The 25,386-nt window shown below is 36.2% G+C and overlaps 1 long non-coding RNA gene across 1 annotated transcript in view; it reads left to right on the top strand.

Annotated features, from left to right (window-relative positions):
• The window catches only part of LOC308683247, a 51,859-nt gene that overhangs the window by 12,077 nt on the left and 14,396 nt on the right, over nt 1–25,386 (top strand). Inside the window, exon 2 of the long non-coding RNA XR_014029236.1 lies at nt 20,079–20,133. This is a non-coding gene — a long non-coding RNA (uncharacterized lncRNA). The remainder of the gene's footprint in view (nt 1–20,078; nt 20,134–25,386) is intronic.

Here is a 25,386-nt window from a genome sequence, read left to right as displayed (position 1 = left end):
GCGAAGGAGACACTCAGTGTTGCCCCTTTCCAGCCCAAACAGACACATTCAGTGCATTCACTTGTTCTTATGGATGCTATAAGCATCTTTTAAAAGCAGTTACCTGGTTCTTGTGTTCATGTGAATGATTCTTCTAATGCATTTTTATGCTATTTATTAATTGCAATTTCTGTAAAGAAAAAAGAGATTTTAATATTATTTAAGTATTTAACATTACATTTAATATTAACATTTAACATTCATATTGTATTATCAATTCATTTTGTAATTAACTAAATTGTTTTATACTTTATAATTGCTTAATTTGTTATTAGCTATTGTAATCTAATTTAATATTTTAAGTTTTTTCCCCCTGGCAATAATGGTGTTAAATGTTAAAAATATTTTTTGTTAGTTTTTATGGTTTTAAATACATTTTTTAAAATAGTTTTAAAGGTTTATGCTTTAAGGGTTGTGCCTACTCTGAATTTGACTTTCAAAAATAAATCTAACCTGAGAAATATTTACTGGAATGAAGACTGTGACAACTATCCCTCGTCTCTGCTGTTTATTATTTGTCAGGGTTAATCATTTCAGCAGTTAGCTAACAACAAAAATAACATAAAACCATAGTTTTCCCATGTTTACGGTGCCCTTTAAAATGTCTCTCTTTGACAGTCTGTCCCTCCTCTAGCCGCACCATTTAATCAGTTTTGTCCTGGTGTCATTCAGTTACGGCACAGATGTGATGGATGAACGACAGCCCGTATAAAGATGTAGATCAGAATTCGGACTGGGGATTATTTTGGTCTAATTGATTCTAAGAAATGCTTCTGGTGCAAATTTGTGTTTTAAATTCGCATCAAATCTTTCATTTAATTTCCAGCAATCATTCCACAATTCAATTAATACCAGTAAGGCTCTTTGCAGACTTAAACTTGAATGTTTTTCTGGTGTGTATAATGCCTGAATGGTTAGTTGTGGTCATGTCGGAGAGTTCAGTGTCTCTCTGGAAGAGATTAAACTCTCCGTCTCCGCGCTGCCGGCGTGTTTTCTGCTGTCTTCCCCACCCAGGTGGATCTCTGCATGTGGTCTTCCTGAACGCCACATTTATTTCTCACAAACTAGCAGGAGAATTCAGCTTTATATCTTGCTTGTTATATTTTAAGCGTTACCTTTAAGCTTTACTGTATGCAACGTTTTATGAGAATTATATGGAAATGGAAATAGATAATAATTATGCTGAAATTGGATTGGAAATTTAGTTTTGTTATATATTGGCTTTTTCTGTATACAATATATTTGTGTATATATATTTTTTATACAATTCAGTAATATTTGAAGCAGAAATATTCTTTTTTTCCTCCCTATAATTTACTTAAATATGCACACAGACTCTGTTTTGTATTTTCTTGCTGTTGAACTTTAATCATAAAACATATTTAATATTATAATTGTAAATACTATTTATAATTTCTCTTAAAAATAATAATCAGCATCATCGTTGTTAATGTTGTTTAAATATAAAGTATAAGATTAAAGTGTTGTATTTTACTACACAGCCAAATGTATTAAAATAGGCTTATCAGAACTATACATAAATTACTGTCATGCTATATGTAAGCTGTCTGAAATGCAATTTTTTTAATTGTAATATTTCTTTTTAAATGATTCATACAACAAATATTTTTGTAGCCTTATATAGCTATAACAATATCTGCAAACCTGTATCAAATAATTGGGTTGATGCATATAGAAAATGTAAAGGTTTGAAATGCTTATTAATAATATCATTTTATAATTATCTTATAAATCACCTTTCAGAAGCATCGAGCTGCATATTTTATGTAAAAGAGCACATTTTATTCCTGCTGTCTGCTCATATCTGAGAGAGCTGCGGTAAAATTGCCCAGCTCTTTATTCGGAGTGTGTGTCTCTTCCTATAGCAGATCTCATTTTTTTCCTTTCTGCTTTTACGCCATTGATTTTCTGCTTCCTGACAACAATGACATTGTCTTCTCACTTGGCTGATCTCTTTCCTTCCTTTGCCTTTGAATTTGCTCACTTTCTGCTGTGGTTTTGTCCGTCCTCCACGTCTCTGTGTCAGATGGACAGCGAGTCTCTTCATCTCTGTGTGTCTAAATCATTTGAATAAGAACAGGGAGACACATGGATCTTTAAAAATGTGTTTCACTGCTGACTTCTTTTTTTTTTTTATTCTTTAAAGTGAAATGCAACCTATACATTTATTACAAAAATATCTTCCAGACAGCTTAAAAAATGATTTGATGACATATTAGGCATTTCTTCGAATAACTGATTAATGTTATTAAATAATATATAAATTAAAATATAGCCAAATATATATATTTTTTTTTTTGAATAATTGAAAGTTTATTTATTTGTTCCTGCTGAAAATAGTAGCATTTGTGAAGATCAGTTTAGGGTCATTGTTAATTAAAATATAATTCTTGCCATTCTAGAAAATAAAAATATCTAATTCTAGATTTAGGCATAAAATCCTGGAAAATGAGAAAATACATGTATACAAAATTAAATAGTATTTGCTTGTTTTTATTAAGGATGTTTTGTGTGTGTGTGTGTGTGTGTGTGTGTGTGTGTGTGTGTGTGTGTGTGTGTGTGGCTGTGTGTGTGTGTGTGTGTGTGTGTGTGTGTGTGTGTGTGTGTGTGTGTGTGTGTGTGTGTGTGTGTGTGTGTGTGTGTGTGTGTGTGTGTGTGTGTGTGTGTGTGTGTGTGTGTGTGTGTGTGTGTGTCTGTCTCTGCCGTCCTTCACAGAAGAAAACATTTTAAAGATGACAAAGGAGTCGTTTAAAACTCCAAGGTCACAAATACAGACTCTTCATATTTAGTAAGAAAATGTGTTGCTTAATTTTAGCATTAGTTCATGTCGTATTAGTTTAAATTCATCTGTAAAGTTGATTTGGATGAAAATGCAGTTGAAATTAAGAAAAGAAAAAAAAAAGGTAATTTTAAAGATGAATACACCTGAAAATATCACTCATTTAGACTGTTTAAATTCACATTTTTATTTTGTCATTAACCTCATTTTATTTTGTTGCTTTCTTTTATCTTTGTTAATTTTCTCCTTATTGTAACATTAAAGAGGAGGAGAAGAATAGTAGTACCACAGAACAATATATATATATATATATATATATATATATATATATATATATATATATGTGTGTGTGTGTGTGTGTGTGTGTGTGTGTGTATACATATATATATATATATATATATATATATATATATATATATATATGTGTGTGTGTGTGTGTGTGTGTGTGTGTGTATATATATATATATATATTCATTAAAAACATTTTTAATACATTTGGGGGGGGGGGGAAAGAGATAAAAAAGAGACCTTAAATCTGTAGAAAAAAAATCTGATCATTAAATGAAATTAGACATGAGAAAGGAGCAGTCAAGTCTGACCAGAAGAAAAAAAAAATGCTGGCTAAGCTAACTGTTTCACACATGCACCGACAGAAGGTTCGATACGCATTCGATCGATGAATGAAAAGGCACAATGGCAAAAACGGACGGGCTTCTTTTCAAAACCACGTCCCCAGCGTTCCCCGCAGTCTGCAGTTCCACGGCAGGCGGAGAGCAAGGGTTACATCAAGGCTGCTCTGTGGACCGTGCAAACAAGTCTAGACCAGTGACCTGCTGAATAGCTCCCTTTGAAGAGCACGCAAGTTCGGTCGGGATGAAGAGAAATTGAGGCGGACCCTCTTTTGAGTGTGGAGCAGCCCGTGGCCGCTGGGAGGTAAGGGGCAGGGGAGAGCGACAGCATCTGCTTCCATGGTTACTGGCCGGGCATGGAGACCTCGCTATTGTGGAGAAACTGTTCTCATGCTCCCACCATGGAAATGTCATGCATTTTAAGAGCGGCCGGTCCGGGACGCTCTCTTCATCAGCCAGGCGCTTTTTTTTTTTTTTCCCGACTGTAGTCAGACGATAGCACATGGCAGCTTAGGAGACGCGAGAAACTGAGGGAGGGGTTTTGTCACATGATCGCAAATCAAAATCTTATTTTGGAGTAAGATATTTGGAGTGAGATTTCTGTCTGGGGTGATCCGGAGGGGGCTGGGGGTGCGCCTCATGTTGTGATGATGGATCGCCGTGGAAAGGGCCAAAGGTCAAGGTTTATATTGTGAAGTCGGGGGGTCTTTTGTTGTGTGGAGGTCATATTTATGTAATTTGACTTCAATGCGGCTCAAGAAAGTTTTGTCCTTAAAAGCCTATTTTTGATGTTTGTACTTTTTAAGAGTTGAGATTTTTCCCTATAACGTTATTTTTAAAGCATTTAATTGTGCCGTACGGAAAGGAAGGCAAATGTATTTGATGGTGGTGGATGTCGGGTGTGTGTGGACGGTTTGCTGTTTGTCTTTCTGTGGGGGTTGTGGTGGAACGCAGAATTTGGCCGTGCAGCTGACGCCTGCCCTCCCAGTGAGAACACAGAGGGGCCAGATGGCAGCGGTCTACCGAGGGTTCAGGGCAGAGGATTTGCCGGAGGACCGTGGGAAAGTCTTAGGCTGAGTTCACCTGCTCAAAGAGCAGCATCAGGATTAACACCAGCCCAGATTTAACCCGCAGTCCTGAACACAAATAGATAATCAGAACCCTGGAATATATGTGTCCCGTTTGAAATCGTGCTACCTGGGTTTTCTTTTTGGTAAAACGTTTTTTTTTTAAATACTCAAGAATAGAGAGTAGATCTGATGAACAGATTGCTTTGACTATTTATTTCTGTGAAGTCTTGCGCAGCAAAGTAGTAATAATAACAATATTTATACAGTAATGAAAATACTGTATAATACACGTTTTATTATGTTACAGATTTCTTTCTAGAAATAGTAATTAGAGTTAATCTTTTAGAAATTAGGTTGGTATTTTATCTAGAATTCTAGAACTTAAAATAATTTTGTTTAGATATTTATAATAATATATATAAAATGAAAAGTATATATAGGCTTTGTATATGTCATTTTTTCTGAGTTGTATGTCATTAATGAGGATGTTTAAAATTCTCATGTTTAGATTGTTTTGCTTTGTCTAGATTTGTGTGCGTGTGTGCACACATACACACACATTCACATGCAGCAGCAATATTTAAAAAATGTCACATCATTCAAATCATGCCCACTTCTCAAGTTTACAAAAACAGACTATTTGTGTTTAACGAGAACATAAATTGAACTGTTTGTAAATGCATTTGCAGGGTTAATCTGGGATCATCTAAATGAAACAATCCCAAACAAATGATCAGTTTTTATAGACAAAGGTGCACCTTTGACGTGTCTGTCATTTGTTGTTTTTTATGATTTATGATATCGTCTACCATGTAGATAGAAATGGTAAAATATCACAGCCATTTGTGTTTAAGGGATAGTCACCTAAAATGGCAATTTACTCACTAAGATCTGAGCTGCTCTTCCATGCAATAAAAGAGAATGATGACCTTGACTGTCCAGCAAAAATTTGTACGTTTTTTTTTTGAATAATGACTTACATTTCAGTCTGTTCCTCACACTAAGCTATCATGTGGCTTTAAGGAGACTTTTGTTTTTAAGAGGATTTGTTTTTGTCCTTTTTGGAGCTTGAACAACCCCTGTTTCACTTTAACTGAATGGAAAAGAGCAGCTCAGACATTCTGCTGAACATCATCTTTTATGTTCCACAGATGAAAGAAAGTCTTGTGCATTTGAAATGACATGAAGGTGAGTAAATGATGACAATTTTTGAGTAAACTACCCCTTTAAAAGCCAGATGAGCTGTTTTCCTGTCCCGCCTCAACCCTGAAATTAAGCATCTGTTTGATTGCACCAAAAACCAAAATGAGATTTGTGGTATTGTCTGAAGCATGGTTCAATATTCAATTACAATCACATTTTCAATAATTAAAGGGGTCATAAAATGCATTTATTTTTTAATTTCATAATGTTCTCTGAGGTCCGCTTATTGTTATCAAGATTGTTATCTAAAAAAACAAACTGACCCTCTCTTTCGAACACTGTTTTGTAAACGGCCACTGCTATGATTAAAAATATCTCTGACATAGTTAAAACATTTGCCAACAATGTGAAACATTTCTGCATATGAACTATGCTTTATAAGTCTTGGTTGTGGCAAATAAAACGTAAGTAGTTGGAGTTACCAGTTATAGTTGACAAAGGATGGCTTACGGTGTTTGTTATAGTTGTCTGTCGTTCTATTCATAGTTCATCCTTTACGATAAAGTTAAAAAGTAAACATCTGCAGTGTTGTGTTTTAAATAAAATGAAACGTGTTGTAATGTCTTACTGATGACAAAACAGATGTCACTCACTGAAGCTTTTATTCAGGATTACAGTGATTGGCTTAGAAAACAAAAAGCAGTATTCTCTTTTTTTCTTTCTTTCTTCCGTATCCGATAATCCAATCCAAGGCATGTAAGGGATCATAGTTCACCCAGAAATGAAAATTCTGTCATAATTTACTCACCCTCAAGTTGTTCCAACCCTGTATGAGTTTCTTTCTTCTGTTGAACAGAAAAGATGATATTTTGAAGAATGTTGGTAACCAGACAGTTGATGCTAGCCATTGACTTCCATAGTATTTTTTTTATTATACCATGGCACAGCATCATCTTTTATTTTCAGTCTCTCTGAAAAGCCTGCATCGAATTGTGTCTTGTCTAAAAATGAATTCGCAATCAAACAAACGAACAGTGTCTTAGGCTGTGTGTCCACCAAAGTGTTTTTTTCCCATGGCTATAGCGTATTTTTTCAATTGTTTTAAATGGGAGCGGCCAGGAGCGTAATTAGGCGCTGAGTGTCTATTTCACGCTGAAACGCTCTGCGTTTTTTGCTGGTCACCGAGAGTTGAAGAATGTTTAACTTTGGGTAAAACACAGTGCTCATCACTGTCACTTATTACCCAGCCGTCCAATCAGAGTTGAGGAGGGGTGGGACAAATACCACACCGACCATCCGCCACATCCTGTTTGTACAACGTCAACAGACGACAACAAGAAGCAGCATAATAACGGAACAAAATAATTTAAAAACAAGAGCCAGAGCTTACTTTACGCTGTATCGACATTTTATATAGAAACAATACAGAATCAAACTATCTGTGAAATGAGATACTAATAACACTAAAAACACTGCGGATATTCCGTATCATGGCAAGCAAAAAACCGCTGCGCTGCCGAAGCGCTCTCAAGCTCCCACAGCAAGGCATTTTCAGCTGGAACTTCGTTAAAAATAAAGTTCATCCACGCTTTCTTAATGTTGGGATCACAAGGATGGCAATGCAAGAGAGTTTTTCCACAACTTGGCACTTCAAAACGTCTTGGATTCCTCAGAGGCATCTCTATTGTTTTGTTTCTGGTGATCCTGTATTTGTCTCATATTTACTACTACATGACATACACGAATCTGTGGGCGGAGCTAAAGAGGCAGTGATCTTCTGCAGAGGTGGTCTTTCGTGGCACTATGACATAATAATGTGACAAAATCCGAAACGAGTCGTTTTCTAAGCTTGGTTTCAATAAAAGCTGGTTTTGGACTAACAAGGAAGTTTTAGGAAGTTTTTTTATAGTACAATGACTTTTTATGTCAAAAGATCAAGGAAAATTCGATTTTTCAATTCATGACCCCTTTAAACAGATGAGAAAATGGAACACGTTGTTAAAGGTTTGCATAAAATGTCTGGCGGCAGGTCCATTAGCTGTTTGTGTTGTGATCGGCGATAGCAGCGCTTGAAAACACAAGTCACGCATAAGCTGTCTGTCGTTTGACTAAAGTGATACAAGGACGTGTCTTGTGTTTGGTCTCATGCTGAAGCTGATTTCTTCAGCCGCTCCTCAGGGTTCTCTGTCGTTCTTCAGTGTGAGAGGTGGATCTTGGCGTGCAGTCAGAAATTTGGGCCAAAAGGGATTTGAGGTGAGGACAGAGAGCGCTCTGTTAGCAGAGCCACATGAGGACATTCATCTTTGTGTGTTTCATCCAACTCCCACATGTTTCATAAAAGCAGCTGAACGCAGAAGCCGTGACGGGGCGTTTGCCTGCTGACAGCACAGGGGCATCGTGGGTCAGACTCAAGAGCTCTCCAGCAGCTGAGAGATCAAACACATCCACATGATGCTGAGTAATGATGTACTGTTTGACTTACACTTTGAACTCTGGGAATGTTTAAGAAGCATCTCTTGAGTTGTGTCATACAGGCGTTAGATTTGTTTGACTTCTGCTGTAGTTGATGATTCCGTTTGCGTTCTGGTTTTAACTGTCAAGTAAGTTTGTTTACATAAATCAGTGCGGAAACTTTTTTGTTTTGAAATATTAACTTTTTTGTTGTTGTTGTTGTTGTTCTCTTTGAAACTGCATTCCTCTTGTTGGAGCTGAGCCTGAGTTTGTCTAGAGCGTTTCAGCGACCACTAGAGTTTTGTGAGTATAGCCAGGCACAACATGGCGAGTTTCCAGTAATAATCAATTTTGTCTTTTCACATTGCAGGGTTGTGCAAAACTCAGAATTGGTTCCCTTTTAATTCGTGTGAATTTGACTTGAATTCACACAAATTACGCAATTAACAAGCCTCACACCACAGGGAGTTGAATTTGAATTTGAATTGGTATGACAGGAAGAAGTATCTATCTATCTATCTATCTAATCAATCGTTGTATCTATCTAACGTTCTATCTATCATCAATTTTCATTCAGAAACTGTTTTATTTGCAACTTTGAAAGATCATTTTTACAGTGTAACCTTCGATCTACTTTCTATTTGTCCATAATGTCAATAAACCTTCAAATCTCAAAGCTTTTTTTTTCTTCTTTTTTTTTTTTTTTCAGGCTTTTTCAAGCTAGCATTCGAAACTTATCTTGGCATAGTTTGGATATTTAGTTAAAAATTAATTTTAATTCTTCCTTGCATTCAAATTTGAATTTCAACTCTGCATCCTTTTGCTGCTTAAACTCAAATTCAGTTTACATTCAGGAATCGAACTAGATTTTCTTAATTCAACCCCGAATGGTGCAGTCCAATCAGAACATGTTTTACTGTGTGTAATATTTTCCTCATTTGGAGAGAAATCAGATAGGGTGCTAACTTGGTTACTGGACCTTGTTTGCTTTAATCTGACATAACCTAATATATTAATATAACCGTACCTGTGTTACCGAGACTTTGTTGACCTGTTTGCAATTTCACGCCAGTGTCTAGGCTCAGGGTTATCCATCACACAGACACAGCTCTGCTGCGATTATAGTTGTGTGTTAAGTGTGTGCAACTAAGCTCATGTAAATGCAGATGTCTTGATGGAATCAAACTCAGGATTTGATTTGACAACTGAAGGTTTGCTCTTGACAGCACCAGTGTTTTGCTTAAGGTTAATGGTTGTCTGTATTGATCACTCATAGCTTTGATGCTAAAGCCGGAGCTTCCTTGCATGTGAATGGATTACCTCTGTTTTGTTTTAGAGCGTAAGTGTCTCAGCCTTTGGGAAGTGGACCATTGCAATGGTGTGTAACTCCTTTAGGATCATTGTTCCAAACAAAATGGCCCCCCGGGGTATGTGACACTTTTCTCAAAGGCCTCTCATGAGGGGTTTAACGGGTTAACGGCAAACAAAAGAAACTGAGAACATGTAACTCAGCAGGGGGCCCTATGGAAACTCCAGGCAGCAATAATCTCGACCTAGTCACTTCCTGTTTGCTTTACCCAGAATCAGGAGTCTGTCACAGGGATAAATTCAAGTTGGCAGCCACACATTGATTTCCAAGCATATTAATGTGCACTATTATGAGGATTTGACTTGAACTACTTTTTTTTTTTTACTTTTCTGTATTTATTTTTTTGTTCTACTTAGTATGTTTGTAGAAACTTGTCGATCGTTTTTGATGAACAAATCATTCAAACAACTTCTTTACTGGTGAAAAAAGTACTTGATTTTCAAAAATCAACTAATTTGAGACAACTTAATGTATCAGTGTGGGCAAACATGTAAGTTACATGTAATTTATTAATTTACTACGTCAAAAGCATTTCTAATGTCTCCAGCATGTTTTATAACTAACAAAAAAATCAAACATAGTTCACCCCTCATGCACGTTATAACGTCCGTCAAAAACCGTCAGTAAATGCTGTCTGTTAGAGACAATAACTTTCATAATACATAAGGCATGCAAGTATATATTTGTTCTTCACTCGCTGAAATTGAATCAGAATGATCACAGAGATGATCAGGGACCTTCACACTGCATGCTAAAAAGAATGAACGCCAATCCAATTGATAAACTTTGCCGGATTAGAGAACATTGTTCAACGTGTTGGTTTTGACGGACATTTTTTATGCATTCTGATTCTGACATTCCTAATTTGAATATTTTCAATAATTTTCTATTCTTGACTGATCTTTTTTTTTTTCATAATTTTAGCAATAGATGAACTGGTAAATGAGTGAGCTTGAGATGAGTCCCTGTAGTCTCATATGCTGATGTAATATTAAAATCTCAAATATCGATAAAATGCTTAATTTTCCAATAAAAGATGATACATTTTTACATGATTTGTTACATTTAATTACCCCTTAGCAGATTTTGACTCATATCTATGTGCAAGTATGCAAGGGGGGGAGGATTTTCACCAAATAAAGCTTTAACATTTCAGTCCGCTCCTCACACAAATCTATTGTATGGCTGCAAAAGACTTATGGGTCACTTTTATGGTGGTTTGTTATCATATTTGAATTTGACAGACCCCATTTACTTCACTGTGGAAAGACCAACTTAAATGTATATTGCAAAATATTTTCTTTATGTTTTTTGGAAGAAAGAAAGTCATATTTGATGCCCTTTTTGTGCATAAAATTGCAATAAAGAAGTTTAAATAAACAATTTTCATGTAGAAAGGTTGCTAATTAAAGAGATGATGCTGATTGGCTTGTTTTGATGACCATCCCATTGACTCTATGAAAGTGCCACTGAGAATTCCTATACATAAGCTTCTCTCACCTTCATAGGACTTTTTTTAATGATTTTCAACGCCCTGTCAGTCTAATAATCAATAAGCATACCGTTCAGAGTGTCATGTTTGCAAATTCTGTTATTATTAAAGAAATCAGTTTACTCTTTGTATGCAAATGAGCACTCAGTCTCACTGTCTTTGTTCAGTCTGAGGTGTTGGTTTTTGTTGCACAAAAATGCAAAACAATTTTGGTTCAGCAATTTCCTGCACGGTGCAGGGGTGAATCATAATTATGCCTTTCCATATCATTCCTGCTGTGCCCTTCCAGCGTTCTGCTGAATCAGCAATGGATCAGGCAGCATAAAATGCCGTGATTTTCATGCTTAACGCTTTTTATCATGGCTGCAGAAAAATGAGCTTAAGAACAGGACAGACAGTGTGTCTATATTCCACTGCAGTCCATACAATTGTATAAATTTCACCCAGTTATGTTTGTTTGTCAGGCTGCAGCTAAACGCCTAGACCTAGAGCTTTATTCTCTTGGTTTGTGAAAGCCTGAGATGATGTTAGAGATGCAATAAAACATCCTTTTCATGGTGATTTTAGAAGCATGGAATTTAATATATTCCACTTGATTGTAAAGACTAGCTTTTTGCCGGCCTCTATAATTGTAGATGATTGCCTCAAATGAGCCTTAAATGTGTATTTTAAATGTGTAATTTTTTCTAAAAGCTTGAACACATTTGAGCGGTGTCTGAGGTCTCCTGTCCATGTCTGCGGTGTATTTTCTAAGTCAACAAAAGCCAGACTAAGGAAGAAATCAGAATGATCGCTCCCCGAAAAGACAGGAAGCAGAAAGACAGGTTAAAACAACAGTCTAATTCCCCAACACTGTCACATTATGAAGCTGGAAACATTTAGCCATAAGCAAACATTTTGTCATGATTTTTTCTAGATCGAATATATAGTATGCCTCATTTGTTCAGAAGATTCAAGTGCATTCTTGATATAGAAAATACTGCAACTGAATGATTTTCAGGACATTGTGTTCTGTTACACCCTACTAATATACTTCAGAATGTGTTTTACGCACTGCTGATTATGAGTTAAAGGTTTGAATCACTTCAATGACTCGCTCACTGTTTCGTCAGAGTGGTTCTTGATTTATTCACATATACTTTCATCATGCCCAACTCGAAATCGACTAATAACTTGTATAGTGTGTTGTGCTTAAAGTCAACATGAAATCCAAATGGTCCCTATTCACTTTCTTCATTACTTACTCTTTCTCTTAAACCTCTTTCCTTTTTTGCTGACGCTACTTAGGACTTGCTGGTAACCAAAAGCCAACTAGCTTTTTAAGCATTGCAATTGTTTTAGAAATTCAATTCTGTTTCATTTTTGTTCAAATGCATCACAATGCAAAAGTAAAATGGATTGCAATCTGCAATTCCTGTTGACTTGTAGTGACTGGTGGTTCATAGGAGAATGTATATTTAGAAATACACATTCAGATTACATTTGCCACAATTAATGGTACTTTGATAATAGAAAGATTTTAAACTACATGTTCAACAAGTAGTATTGTTGTTCATTAAGAAACTGAACATTTAATTGAAGTCAGAATCTGAACCAGAATAATTATAAATACAAAAATACCTATCAATTCTCATACTTAAGGAAAAGTTGTTCTCTGGACGTGTCTGATTAGCCGAAATCAGTCTGACAGCCTCCTTTGTGTAAAATTCTCCATCTCTGTAGTTATAATGAACATGAAATCCTATTTGTGTCCAGTCCGGTGAGTTTCAGAAGAGTTGATGAGCTATGCTGAGATTCATTTTTTCCCCTTGGCTTGTTACCTGGCGGTCCTGAGAGTGAGCAAGACTAATTAAGCCTGAAGTCATTTAAATTCATTTTAATGGTCTTGGGCAATTAACAAGCTGCTTTCTCAAGTCTTATTTAATGTAATTTTTATTGATCGGCTCCTGCGTTGTCACATGTGAAATACTTTTTACTCTGCCAAAGTTTAATATTCAAAAGTCTCAATGTATTGATTGATTCTTTGTAATGGTAAACAAGATCTATGTATGCTTGTCGCTCACGGTTAGCAGGGTTTCGGTAATCAATGTGCTCTCTTCACGCATTACGTCATTTAATTAAAAGCCCTCTTAAGGTTCCTGAACTGCTCTGAGACTAAGATTATGTTATTGATCATAATTTAATAGAGAGCTCAGCAAAACCCTGTACAGTATTTATTATATTTGATTTTTAAGGATTAGCATCTGTTCCTCTCAAAATGAGGTACTGCTGCATCTCTCTTTTAGATTTAAGTTGATGAATTGCCATTCAGAGGGGAGTGGGAAAACTTTTTGATGCGTTTCGCATGATCTTTATTTTGCAAATCAGCAAATTAGAGTTTGCGTTGTGATTGGATGACCTATCCGACGGTTCTAAAAGCTGCCTAGCAACATGCAACAGTTATGATTTCTTATTCTTTGTAAAGACTTTAAATTAAGATTATTGATTAAAGTTTAAGCCTGTACCCATAAATAAATGCATGAAATGAGCTTTAGTTTAATCAATGCCTTTAACTGTTTTTTCTATGCGTTAGGTTGCTCTGCTCCCATTGGCTGTCGGTGTGCTCTGCACCAGCTCAGCTTTCCTTTTCCCCGTCAACAGCCTTGTTTCTCAACCTGTCTCCGCCCACAGGAGGCAGCTGCGGCCAATAAGGCTCGCAGAAAAGGTGTCGCCGTTTAATACAGACCCACCCAGCCGAACTGATTGGCAGTTGGGTCAAACAAAGTCATTTTCTTGGCTCGTTGCCTGGCAAACTCTGCAAGCATTTAAGGGAAAGCAGAAGGCATTGGCCTCTCTGCACTGGGATACCTCAAATCTCACTGCACAAAACCTATTTGTGCCTTCAACTTTGTTATTTTTTTAGTCGGTTCAATCTCCTGAGGGTCTAACGCAAACGACTTACTGCTTTGAGAGTAGCAGATCTGTTTATTGTGTTCGTTTAATCAGCCTGCAGTTGCATTTCATTACATTTACACAAATCTGTTTGCATATGCAAATCACTTTTTGTTCTGTCACGTTACTTAATTTTAAAACTCTAATGCTCTTAGGCAACTTTTGTGCACATATACACTGAAATAATACTGGTGTTGTTTTTCCTTTGTAATTATTTGTGAAATTTTCCAGCAATTTCTGAGTGCAAATTGTTTCAAATAAACAAGCAAGTAACACATTGAATTAAGCATGAAATTTTGATGTAGATAGACGGAAATAGTATTCTTGTAATACTCCAATAACAGCTGTGTATGTCTGTATTAACATGTGCAGCGGCTCCTTTTGTGGCATGAGAACAGTTCCGATGAAGAGTCGCCGCATGTTTTCTTGGCTTTAAAACGAACTATCTGTCCCTTGAGTTTATAGTCAGTGGTGCAATTTTGCAGTGCAGATTAATAAGACATGTCGAAATAAAGTTTGACATTTTACTTTTGGCAGGAATGACTCGGCTCACATATATGGGGAGGTCAGTGGTTTGAGGAGGGTTCTGCATTGCAGACGAACGCTGTTCTGTTTCTCATATCATACGTGGAAGATTAAAGTCAGACTATTCCGTCACCTTCACTGACATTGTTTATAGAGTCGATGAATAATTGCCATTAAGAAGAAGATCACCCAGTGTTGATTTTCCGCAGACATCTGGTTCTTTCACCCCTGTGAGTAGCGCATGCAGTTGGTTCGTCCCGCTGAAGGGACCGCATTACGACTGTTTCACATTACTGCGACGTCTGTCTGATATTCCCCCCTGTCTGGTTTTCAGTGGTTTGACCTGTCTTGCAGGAAAACCTCTCTCTGTTCTGTTTTTTTTTTTTTTTTTTTTTTTGCCAGTCTCAGTTGATCTTTGACCTCAGCGTCCTCCTTCTCCGTATATGAAATTGCCCTTCTGTGAGGTGATGAGATGGATAAACTGTTTATATGTATAATTCACCCAAAATGAAAATTCTGTCAATACTAATCCTAATGTTGTTTGGGTTAGTAATGTCGTTCCGAACCCGTATGACTTTCTTTCTTCTGTAGAACACAAAAGGAGACATTTAACAGAATGTCCGAGCTGCATTTCCAATTAATAAGTAGATGGGAACCAGGAGCAGCCATCCATTTTGACATTATGGTATTTTAAACATGTACCATATTACCATGTTTGTTTGTTTTTGGACTCACACCATGTCATTCTTTGATATACCAGTAATGATTTATAATAAAGTAAAATTTTATGACATTTTTAATGCATTTGATATCATGACTAACAATAAATTACACATTTACAGCGTTTATTCATCTTAATGTTAATATCTAAATATGCTTATAGATTTTTTAAGTTTTTAAGTATAAATTAAAATAGTTAATGCAATGAACCAACACAAATCTAAGAATTAACATTGACATGGATTAATAAATGCTGTAAAAAATCATGATGCATTAACTAATGTTAGCAAATTGTTAAGTGTTACTGTCATACCTTAGAGCATCGTGTAAATACATTAGTACATAAATACAAAAATTACTCGGTATATATCATTCTACCACGGTACTGCCACAATCAGCAAGCTGGAAGAGCCAAATGACATGCGACAGACACGCCCACCTCATGCGTCGTGTTTTTCAATCATGCATGGAGCTGACACAGCCTGGCTAAATGATGTGAGGAGAACACGCGTTTCGCTGCATAAATTCAATTCCTTCCCCTGTTGAATGCGGGCTGTGTTTGACTGCTGTGGTGTGACTGTCTGACTCAGGATGAGGGGAGCGTCTCACACCCTGTGGCAGAATTTATTGGTCTTGCTGGTCCAGAGTGACGTGAAAATAGTTTATCCTCACAGACCTGCATTTTCAGGGAATATATCAGTCCGCTGTGCACCATTAGGAAACACACACAAACAGACTTAACGTTGTATTAAATAGTTTATGAGACAGATTCTCTCTGTAGTTTAGTATGAGGAAGAAGCTCAAACATATTCACAGATGTTCTCTGCATGTTGATCACCATAGAAGATTTGGACAGAGGTTTGTTTAAGAGATCAAGCTTGCATTGGTAATTTGCTGAAAGTTGTTCGCATTTGTGATGTACAGTAGCTAATGACGTACCACACAGTTTTGTTCAATTATAAACCTGTAATTTATTTGTGGCACTGAACTGCAGCAAATCGTTTTATATAGAAAGAGTACATTCTGCCTTTAACTTATTTTATAAATTGAGTTTCAATTTGCAGACAAGGACTAGATTTAGAAATCATCTTTCCCACTTGTGTGCTCAGGGCCACACCAATATATGCTCGCATGCATCAACTTGAACAGAGCATCTCTTGTGGTTTGATGCAGATCTGCTGACTGTTTGTCTGCTGTCAGAGTGTGTTGAGAAAGTCATCCATCCAGGAACAAGGGTGGATGAGTTCAGGGTGATCAGATCCAAACATCTAGTATTATAAGCGTTAATCTAATATTATAAGTATTATAAACTATGGAAGCTTGTTTCCGCCACTGAATAAAACATTTTAAAAGATAATTGCGACTTTTTATCTCACAATTGCAAGTTTACATCTCGCAATTCTGACTTTATTTCTCAGAATTGCGAGATATAAAGTCAGAATTGCGTGTTTTAAAGTCGCAATTGCGTGTTATAAAGTCAGAATTCTGAGATATAAAGTCAGAATTGCGTGTTATAAAGTCAGAATTCTGACTTTTTTTCTCGCAATTGCGACTTTATATCACGCAATTCTGACTTTATATCTCAGCATTCTGAATTTATATCTCAGCATTCTGACTTTATATCTCAGCATTCTGACTTTATATCTCAGAATTCTGACTTTATATCACGCAATTGGGAGATATAAAGTCAGAATTGCATGATATAAAGTCGCAATTGCGTGTTATAAAGTCAGAATTCTGAGATATAAAGTCAGAATTGCGTGTTATAAAGTCAGAATTCTGACTTTTTTTCTCGCAATTGCGACTTTATATCACGCAATTCTGACTTTATATCTCAGAATTCTGACTTTATATCTCAGAATTCTGACTTTATATCACGCAATTGGGAGATATAAAGTCAGAATTGCATGATATAAAGTCGCAATTGCGTGTTATAAAGTCAGAATTGTGAGATATAAACTATTCTGAGGTAAAAAAAAAAAAAAAGTCCGTCTTTTTTCCCCCCTTAGAATTGGACTTTATATCTCACAATTCTGAGAAAAGATGTCAGAATTGCGAGATATAAACTCGCAATTATGTGTTATAAAGTCAGAATTGCGTGATATAAAGTCAGAATTCTGAGATATAAAGTCAGAATTGCGTGATATAAAGTCGCAATTGCGAGAAAAAAAGTCAGAATTCTGACTTTATAAGACGCAATTGCGACTTTATATCTCGCAATTCTGACTTTATATCTCAGAATTCTGACTTTATATCACGCAATTCTGACTTTATATCTCAGAATTCTGACTTTATTTCACGCAATTCTGACTTTATATCTCGCAATTCTGAGAAATAAAGTCAGAATTGCGAGATGTAAACTCGCAATTGTGAGATAAAAAGTCGCAATTATCTTTTATTTTTTTTATTTTGTGGCGGAAACAAGCTTCCATAGGGTTGTGTGTATTTTTGTGTGGAAATTTTAATCTTGGTCTGTTGCTGCTCTGGACAGAGAGATCAGGGTGTCATGACATAATTTGTGTTCAATTCAGTGAGACGCTTCTCTTAAGTGCACTTGGGTGTCCAAAAAATAATAATAAAAAGATTCAAAAGAGCTGTGATTGGCCTTTAACCGAATTAGATCCAACAGGTCAGCTTTCTAATCTAGAGTTCTTGACTTTTATGGTGAATCTTAAAGTGGTCCCATACAATATTCTGACACTAAGCCACACAAAATGTCTGAATATCATTGCATTCACAGTTCGAAATTCAAAACACGAAATTCAGCGCAGGCAAAAGATTCTGGCAAAGGAAGTTTTCTTTTACCATGGTCTACAAATGTTAATTTATTAAATATGAAATATCTATCTATCATTCTATTGATCATTCTATCTATCGATTTATCGATCATTCTGTCTATTGTTCTTTCTGTTTGTAATGTCTATAAACCTTTAAACTTCACAACTTTTTAAAACGAGGCTTTGTCAAGCTAACATTTTGCTTTTTTGTTTGTCTTGACAAATTCTGTTTTTCTAGTCAAAAATTAGTTATATTAATGTCTTTAAATTTTCATTCATTTGAATTCAAATTGCAGTTCTGCATCCTGCATCCTACCTCAATTGAAATTCAGGAATTTGAGGCATTGTTAATTCAATTCAAACCCTGGTATCCAGACCTTACTCTGAAGTGAAATTATAGTTAGGTTCCTCTGTTAACGATAGTTACTTCCTCTTGCACTCACCTCAACTCTGAGGCTGTTGAGAGACAGAGGTCATCTGTGATCTCATGTGCGCAGCTTTAACAAGATGCAGGAAACGCCCACATATCTGCCCCGTAGGCTGCTATCACACTTTATGAAGTCCTAGCGGGAAACTACATAAGCCCTCTACAATCTACAAACTACAATTATGACTCACGGATGGATGATGAATCGCTGTCTGTGTATTTGAAATAAAGCTTCACTGAGTCACTCCATTCACAGACAACAGGAGACACGTAGTCCGATGGGGCGTTTTTTGCAAGCGAATGCACTCTTCGCTGCATTCCAGTGCAGCTTCGTTCAAGAATTACTCAAAAAGCATCGTTAAAATATTGAGACGTTTCCTCTTCTCTTATCTTCAGAGTGCCTTGGCATCATTGTTTGAATTCAGCTGATTTCTATGTCCTCCTGTTCTTACGATGGGCATCGTGCCAGGTAAAGGTTGCCATGACTCCCAGCGCCACCCCTTTTCAGCCCCCCCAGGAAGGTATTTTTTGTGTGGAATGCTCAGCGAAAGGTTTTATTTTAGACAAAAGATGTCTACTCGACATCAGCTGAATGCTTCTGGGCTCGAGCAGCATCATGTGACCCGCCGGTGAAGGTTTTGTGAAGGTGCCAGGACAGAAAGGAAGAAACTTGGAAAGCGATGCTAGTGAGAGTTCTTTCTCTTTTTTTCCTCTCGTCTTTTACTTGCTGAGAAAATGGCGGACTCCGCAGACTTTCTGATTTAGCTCCCTTTTGTTAATTTTGAAACTCAAAGGTTGTTTTAGGTGGAGTAAAAATGGTGCTCAAACTGTTTCTGAAACTCCAAAAAAAGTCATGATTCTGCGAATGAATGGGTGTAAAAGCCACCGCCCACTTTGGTTTGGCTCAAGTGTACTGTGAGTTGAGGGTTTACGTCCAGTGAACATCAGCAAGCAGGTGAGGCAGTCAGAGGACAGCAGCTGATTATGAAATGCTCTCTTTTACCACCAGCTTGTGTGTTGTCTTTTAAAACCACCGTGTTCTTGTCTAAGCTCACCCTGATCTCACAGACAGTCACGCATGGCGTTCTCTATCAGGGATGTGTTTGAACAAGCTGTTTTTCACCAAACTTTTCAATATTTTCAAGCCAGAGTGTTTGTGTAGCCATCTAATCATTCACTGTGATTAAAGTGAAAATATGATGGGTGAAGCATTATCTTATGGTTTATTTTGGTACCTTTGTGTTAGATATGTGTCAGATTGTTAAAATGGAGTACCTATCCTAAAATAGTTTCATAATGCTTGTTCCTGGTCTTATTGAATTTAATTTACCAGTGAACAGTTTGTCTTTGTAATCATTCATCAAAATGTAATAATTTGCTCTGCCTCTGAAATAACTTTTCTTTTTTTAGATGACATCATCAAGCCCACTTATTTTTCATCTCCTCTCCTACAACAACCTGTACTGTAGAAACCACTTTTCAGTCAATTCCTGACGGATAAAATAAAGTCCCTCCCTATCTTTTTTCTCAGTAAATATCCTGTTTCACTCTGAGATATTTCATATTATGGAAACAAAATTTGTTAACTGTATTACATTTAATTTACGTTTTCTACACAATGCTGAATTGAATTATTGTATGCATTTGTCATGGACTCTAAACTTTGAAGATGTTTCCTAATGTTGTGATTTCTTTCTTTTCACAGCACAAAAATCAGGAGAAGATATGCAGATACACCACCACTACTGAAACTTAACCAGGTCAGTGGATTATGTTTTTGTCTTTCTCCCACTTTCTATATTTACTGTAACTCCATGTTCATGCAGGGGAATATCGCTGTGGTTTATCTCACCTGATAGCTCATCCACAAAGAGTTGGGAACATGAGTATGACCCGGGATTGGGTTTCATAAGAAGCTTTGACCACTTGTCACAAACCCGTAGATCCGATCTTGTGGCGTTATCGGCAACCCAAGCTCGATTCTGTGGGTCTCTGTCACTGTGGTGAACTCAGCGCACTCTTTGAACTCGCAGTGGTTCTCAAATTTTTTCAGGCCACAACATTAAAACATTCCAGAATGTTTCCATAAAACTACCATAAAACAGCTACCAGGTTTAATAGTGCACAAATTACTCTTAGTTTATATTTTATTTCTAATAGCCTCATTTTTACCAATCCATAATGTTGTCAGACTGCTGTTTTTTTGGGTCACACTTTAGATTAGGGTACAATTCTCACTATTAACGTACTATTAACTATGACTTTTGTCTCAATAAACTCCTAATTGCTGCTTATTAGTAGTTAGTAAGGTAGTTGTTAAGTTCAGGTATTGGGTAGGAATTAGTATTAGGGATGTAGAATAAGGTCATGTAGAATAAAGCATTAATATGTGCTCTATAATTACTAATAAACAGCCAATATCCTAGTAATATGCATGCTAATAAGCAGCTAGCTAATAGTGAGAATTGGACCCTAAACTAAAGTGTTACCGTTTTTATTATTATTTAATTGAAATGAATCAGACTGCTACTTTGCTAACTAAAATTTTGCGTACACTTGCATGTTTTACTACATAAGGACAGAAACATCATTAATGTTAAAGGGTTCATATTATGCTTTTCCATTTTTTCAACTTTAGCTAATGTGTAATGTTGCTGTTAGAGCATAAATAAGATATGCAAAGTTTCAAAGCTCAAAGTCCACTCCAAAGGGAGATATTTTATTTAACAGAATCCACTTTTCAAGATCTACAATGAACGGCTTGTTTGGACTACAACACAATTGTTCCGGAAGTCACAATGTTACTCATTTAAATAATCCACGCCTACGGAATATGCAAAAAAGGGGGACGAGGCCTGGTTGAGCTGCGTTAGAGAAGACAGTGTTGTCGCTATGTCACAGAGACACAGTTTTTTCCACCCCGTTTCCAAAACTCATTTATTTGACCTTCCTAAGGCTGACAAACTTTGAGTGGTTAAAATGTATTTTACACTGTTTTATAAACTGTTATATAACACTGTTCCTGAACATTATAACCCCAATGTTTATCTGTGCACTGCACATTTTATGGAGAACAGCTTGTTTTCTGTTGCATTTGTAATCTCTCGCTTCTGTAAGACAGTTCACCGCTCCATAGGAAAATGAACCATGGTTTTGTTACCGATCACTGTTCTGCATGATCCTCTAGTTCGATAACATTGTCAGGGTCTGAATCGGGCTCGAATAGGTTCAAAATTGATGTCATCCTTAATATTTACATCTGAGCAGATAAAACTTGCAGTTATGGTTAGGGGCGGGACATTTCCCAAACACTCGCTACGCAGTACCAATCATGACACACTGGGCCAACCAGTCACAGCACATTTCGTATTTCGGAAGGAGGGGCTTTATCGAAACAGGACCTAGATGGTGCGTTTGAGATACTGGGGAAAGAGGTGTTGTAATAATGTAAAATATGTGAATTATTTCATTTTTTATTTTATTTTTCTAATACACCCCAAAAACAAAATCCAAAAAAAAGACTTTGTAAAAGGACATAATAGGACCCCTTTAATAGGACCCCTTTAACACTATCAATCCATGTATTGTTTTGGGTTTATTTATTTTATTTTTTAATGAGCAAATCATATCATGGACCATTCAAGGTTTGAGAACCGCTGCTGTAAATGGATAATATGTTGACAATTTGCAAATGCGTCATATCATATAAAACAAACAAATAAAAAAACAGATTAATTCCTTTTCTGAAAGGTCAGAAGATGTTTTTTGCTCCCGGAGGTCCAGAGGAACAGCAGTGTGGACGTGTGCATCCAGGCTGAGGTAGTAGGTTGTATGGTTTCGAATGACACCATGGGAGTTAACTGTACAACCTTCTAGCTTTCCCTGGAGTACACTCATTTCATCAAGCAAGACTCCTTCTTTCCACAAAGTGGGAACCTTTAAAGTGGCTTGCATTGGATTAATACAGAATATCTTTGCTTTTCCCACTTTTAAATACATAAATTCAAGAGATAAATGCAGTAGCACACAGATTATTCAGAATCATACAAATAATCAAGGTTTCTTGTTCCTCCAGGACTGTCAGTTTCGTTGTCATTTACTGTGTTGTTCGTATCTGCTGTTGGACAGAAGACATGCAGCATATTTTTAGTAATATAATACACCATCACTAAAATGACAGCAGGATCCACCACAGAAACCACCCAGTATCTCTTTCAGCTAACAGAGTGTGATGTCAAATTGTCTTGTGCTTTATCATCACTGCTGCATATCAGTCTGTCTTCCCCTGAGACACTTGTGATGGCCGTTTATAATCAGACTGCATTGGATATTTGTGGAAAAAACAGCAGGGGTTGGTCACAGTGGTTGACTAGTGAACTGGTTTATCTATCTTTTTATGTTTTTTTATATTTATCTCTGATATTTTTTGCAACAGTGTTTTAATTAGTCTGTTGACAGCTGCTGTGCTGTAGCTCTTGCACTGAAAAACCCTCTTGGAAAAGCTGCATCTTTCATTCTTTACAACATAATAACTAAATGTAGTTCTGAACATGCCTAGAAAGCAGGAAATCTGTATACTCGATTTGAACCACATTTAGAGAACTATAGTTGTTTGTTCTTTGGGTTATATATAACATGAAATTTTGGCTGCTAGAATGAGACATTCGTTTCCCATTATCTGTGCCATGAAGTTTAGGCTAATTTTGCTCCCTGAATCATTGAGGATTGTAGGGATTTTTAGATGGCCAAGACATAAATAGTGTGTGAAATGGAAATATCTAAACTGTAGTATACAACACCAGTGTTGTTGGTTTCTGGATTCAGTGGTCTTTCTAATAATTACCACTGATGCCACTTCCTGTGAGAGTTGGAGAAGTGGTTGATGTGGGGAATGATTGGAATATTAGCACACTACTTCCTGAATGCGGCACAGTATATAACGTATAATGCAAATTGATTTTTAATAGGACTATCCATGTCTGATAAAAAAATCAGACAGTCGTATGCTACCAGTGTTGCCAACTGCCAACTGTCAATGGAAAGTAGCTAAAGCCTGTTATAAAAGTGGCTAAATTTCGATTGATGACGTGATGCTCCAACTTAGGGCTGGGCGATATGGAGCAAAAAATACATCTCGATATATTTTGCTATATCTCGATATACGATATATATCTCGATATCTTTACAGGAAAAAGAACCCCCCAAAAACTACTACAAAAACAAATATGCCAAATACCACAAAGTCTTTTTTATTGAAGTGCAAAGAGGTAGGCAGTTCACAATGGAACAAGTCAGGGTTCGTACGTTTTGAAAAAACCTGGAAAAGTTATGGAATTTGAAAAATGCAAATTCCAGGCCTGGAAAGGTTTTGGAAAAATAAAAAGACCCAGAAAGTTTTGGAAAAGTCATGGATTTTTTTTTTTTTAACACAGCATAATATGTGATTAATACAAAAACTGTTTAATAAAAAAAAAATCGCGTTGTCTTAACGTCCTTATTTCGGGCGGCATTACCGGCATAACGTTCAGTTCACTCCCGATTCACTTGTTGCGATGTTGCTGAGGCGAAGTCGGTGCTGACAGAAATTTAATTGAAATGGCAGGAAAGTGGATAGCTTTCACTATGAGTTCATTCTATATGTTCTTAGGAGTGTGTGCGATTTTGTCTATGAACTATGATGATATTGTAATCATTGTTTTAACTGTATGAGGCACTGCGAGTGCGAGCTGACATCGCGTTTGTCTCTCATGCTTGCTTTCACTGCGTTATGTGTCAGTGCAGTTATGCCCCCAAATGAGTTTTTGTCTTATATTTATATCATATTATGTTGTTATATTAGAATATCACATGAGCAAGAGTTCCGTTTTCCTTTGCACAATTGCAAATGTGCTATTTATTTTATACAACAGTTAAATTAACAATAAAGTTAACATTGCGAGTTACTTTTTGGACACAATATTGTCAATTTTCACTTTATATCGCCGACGAGAATTTCATAATAAAGTTGTAGTCCAACAGACATCGATTATTTATTTATTTAATGAAATCCGCGTTTTGAACGAATCATTTTAACGATTCAATGAACAATCACTTGTTTTTTTGAATGAATCAGCCGTTTGAACGAATCGGGTGAATAAATGACTCCAATAACTCGCTTATTAAGACAGTGACTTGCCGCCACCTACTGGTGGTTTTAGTTTCATGTTTAAAGTAAAAAATTATAAATCATTTAAATATTGAATAGCTTTATTTATGCAATTGTAAATGAAGTATAAATATAGTAGGCTAATGCCAGTTTTGATGCCGCTTCTGTCTCACCTCTGCACTGCAAGGATGGATTTTAATTTAATGATTTAATTTGACATTAGTACTGTGTTATTCTAATATTTTGTATTATATTATATTTAATAATTTGAATGTTAGAATTTGACATAAAAGGTGATGCATACCTCTAAATACGTTTAGAAACAATGTCCATATATAGGTGAAAATGCCCCTGGAAATCAGTTTACGGTGGCAAATTTTGCCCCTTAATAAAAAATGTTAATTTCGGTCACTGCTGTGAACCACTGCATAGAATATAAAAAATATGAATATCTTCGTGAGTCTGCTGTCAACAACAGGCCTAAACCGGCCAGCATACCAGTACAAAAACACAATCAGTAAAATATCTTCTAATTATTATCAACAAAATTTTGAAAATATCGAGACATATTTTTGTCAATATTGCACACCCCTTATGTATGGTATTAATTTTGAGGGTAAATTTTAACACAAATTTTTATTCTTATAATGTCGACTGACATTTTCAGGAATACATAGTCATGGAAATGTGCCGAAAAGTCATGCAAAAGTCATGGAAAAGTCATGGAAAAGTATTGGTTAAAATGTGTATGAACCCTGTTTTGTGCTTCTGCAACATTTTTAAATAATATATTTTTATTATTATTATTTTTTTATAATTAAAACTAACATCATCAAGTATGATATTTTTTTACTTTGAGCAATTCTGG

Source organism: Scardinius erythrophthalmus (assembly GCF_964197995.2).
Source record: "Scardinius erythrophthalmus genome assembly, chromosome: 23".
NCBI lineage: Eukaryota > Metazoa > Chordata > Actinopteri > Cypriniformes > Leuciscidae > Scardinius > Scardinius erythrophthalmus.
This window is presented reverse-complemented; position numbering and strand designations above follow the sequence as displayed.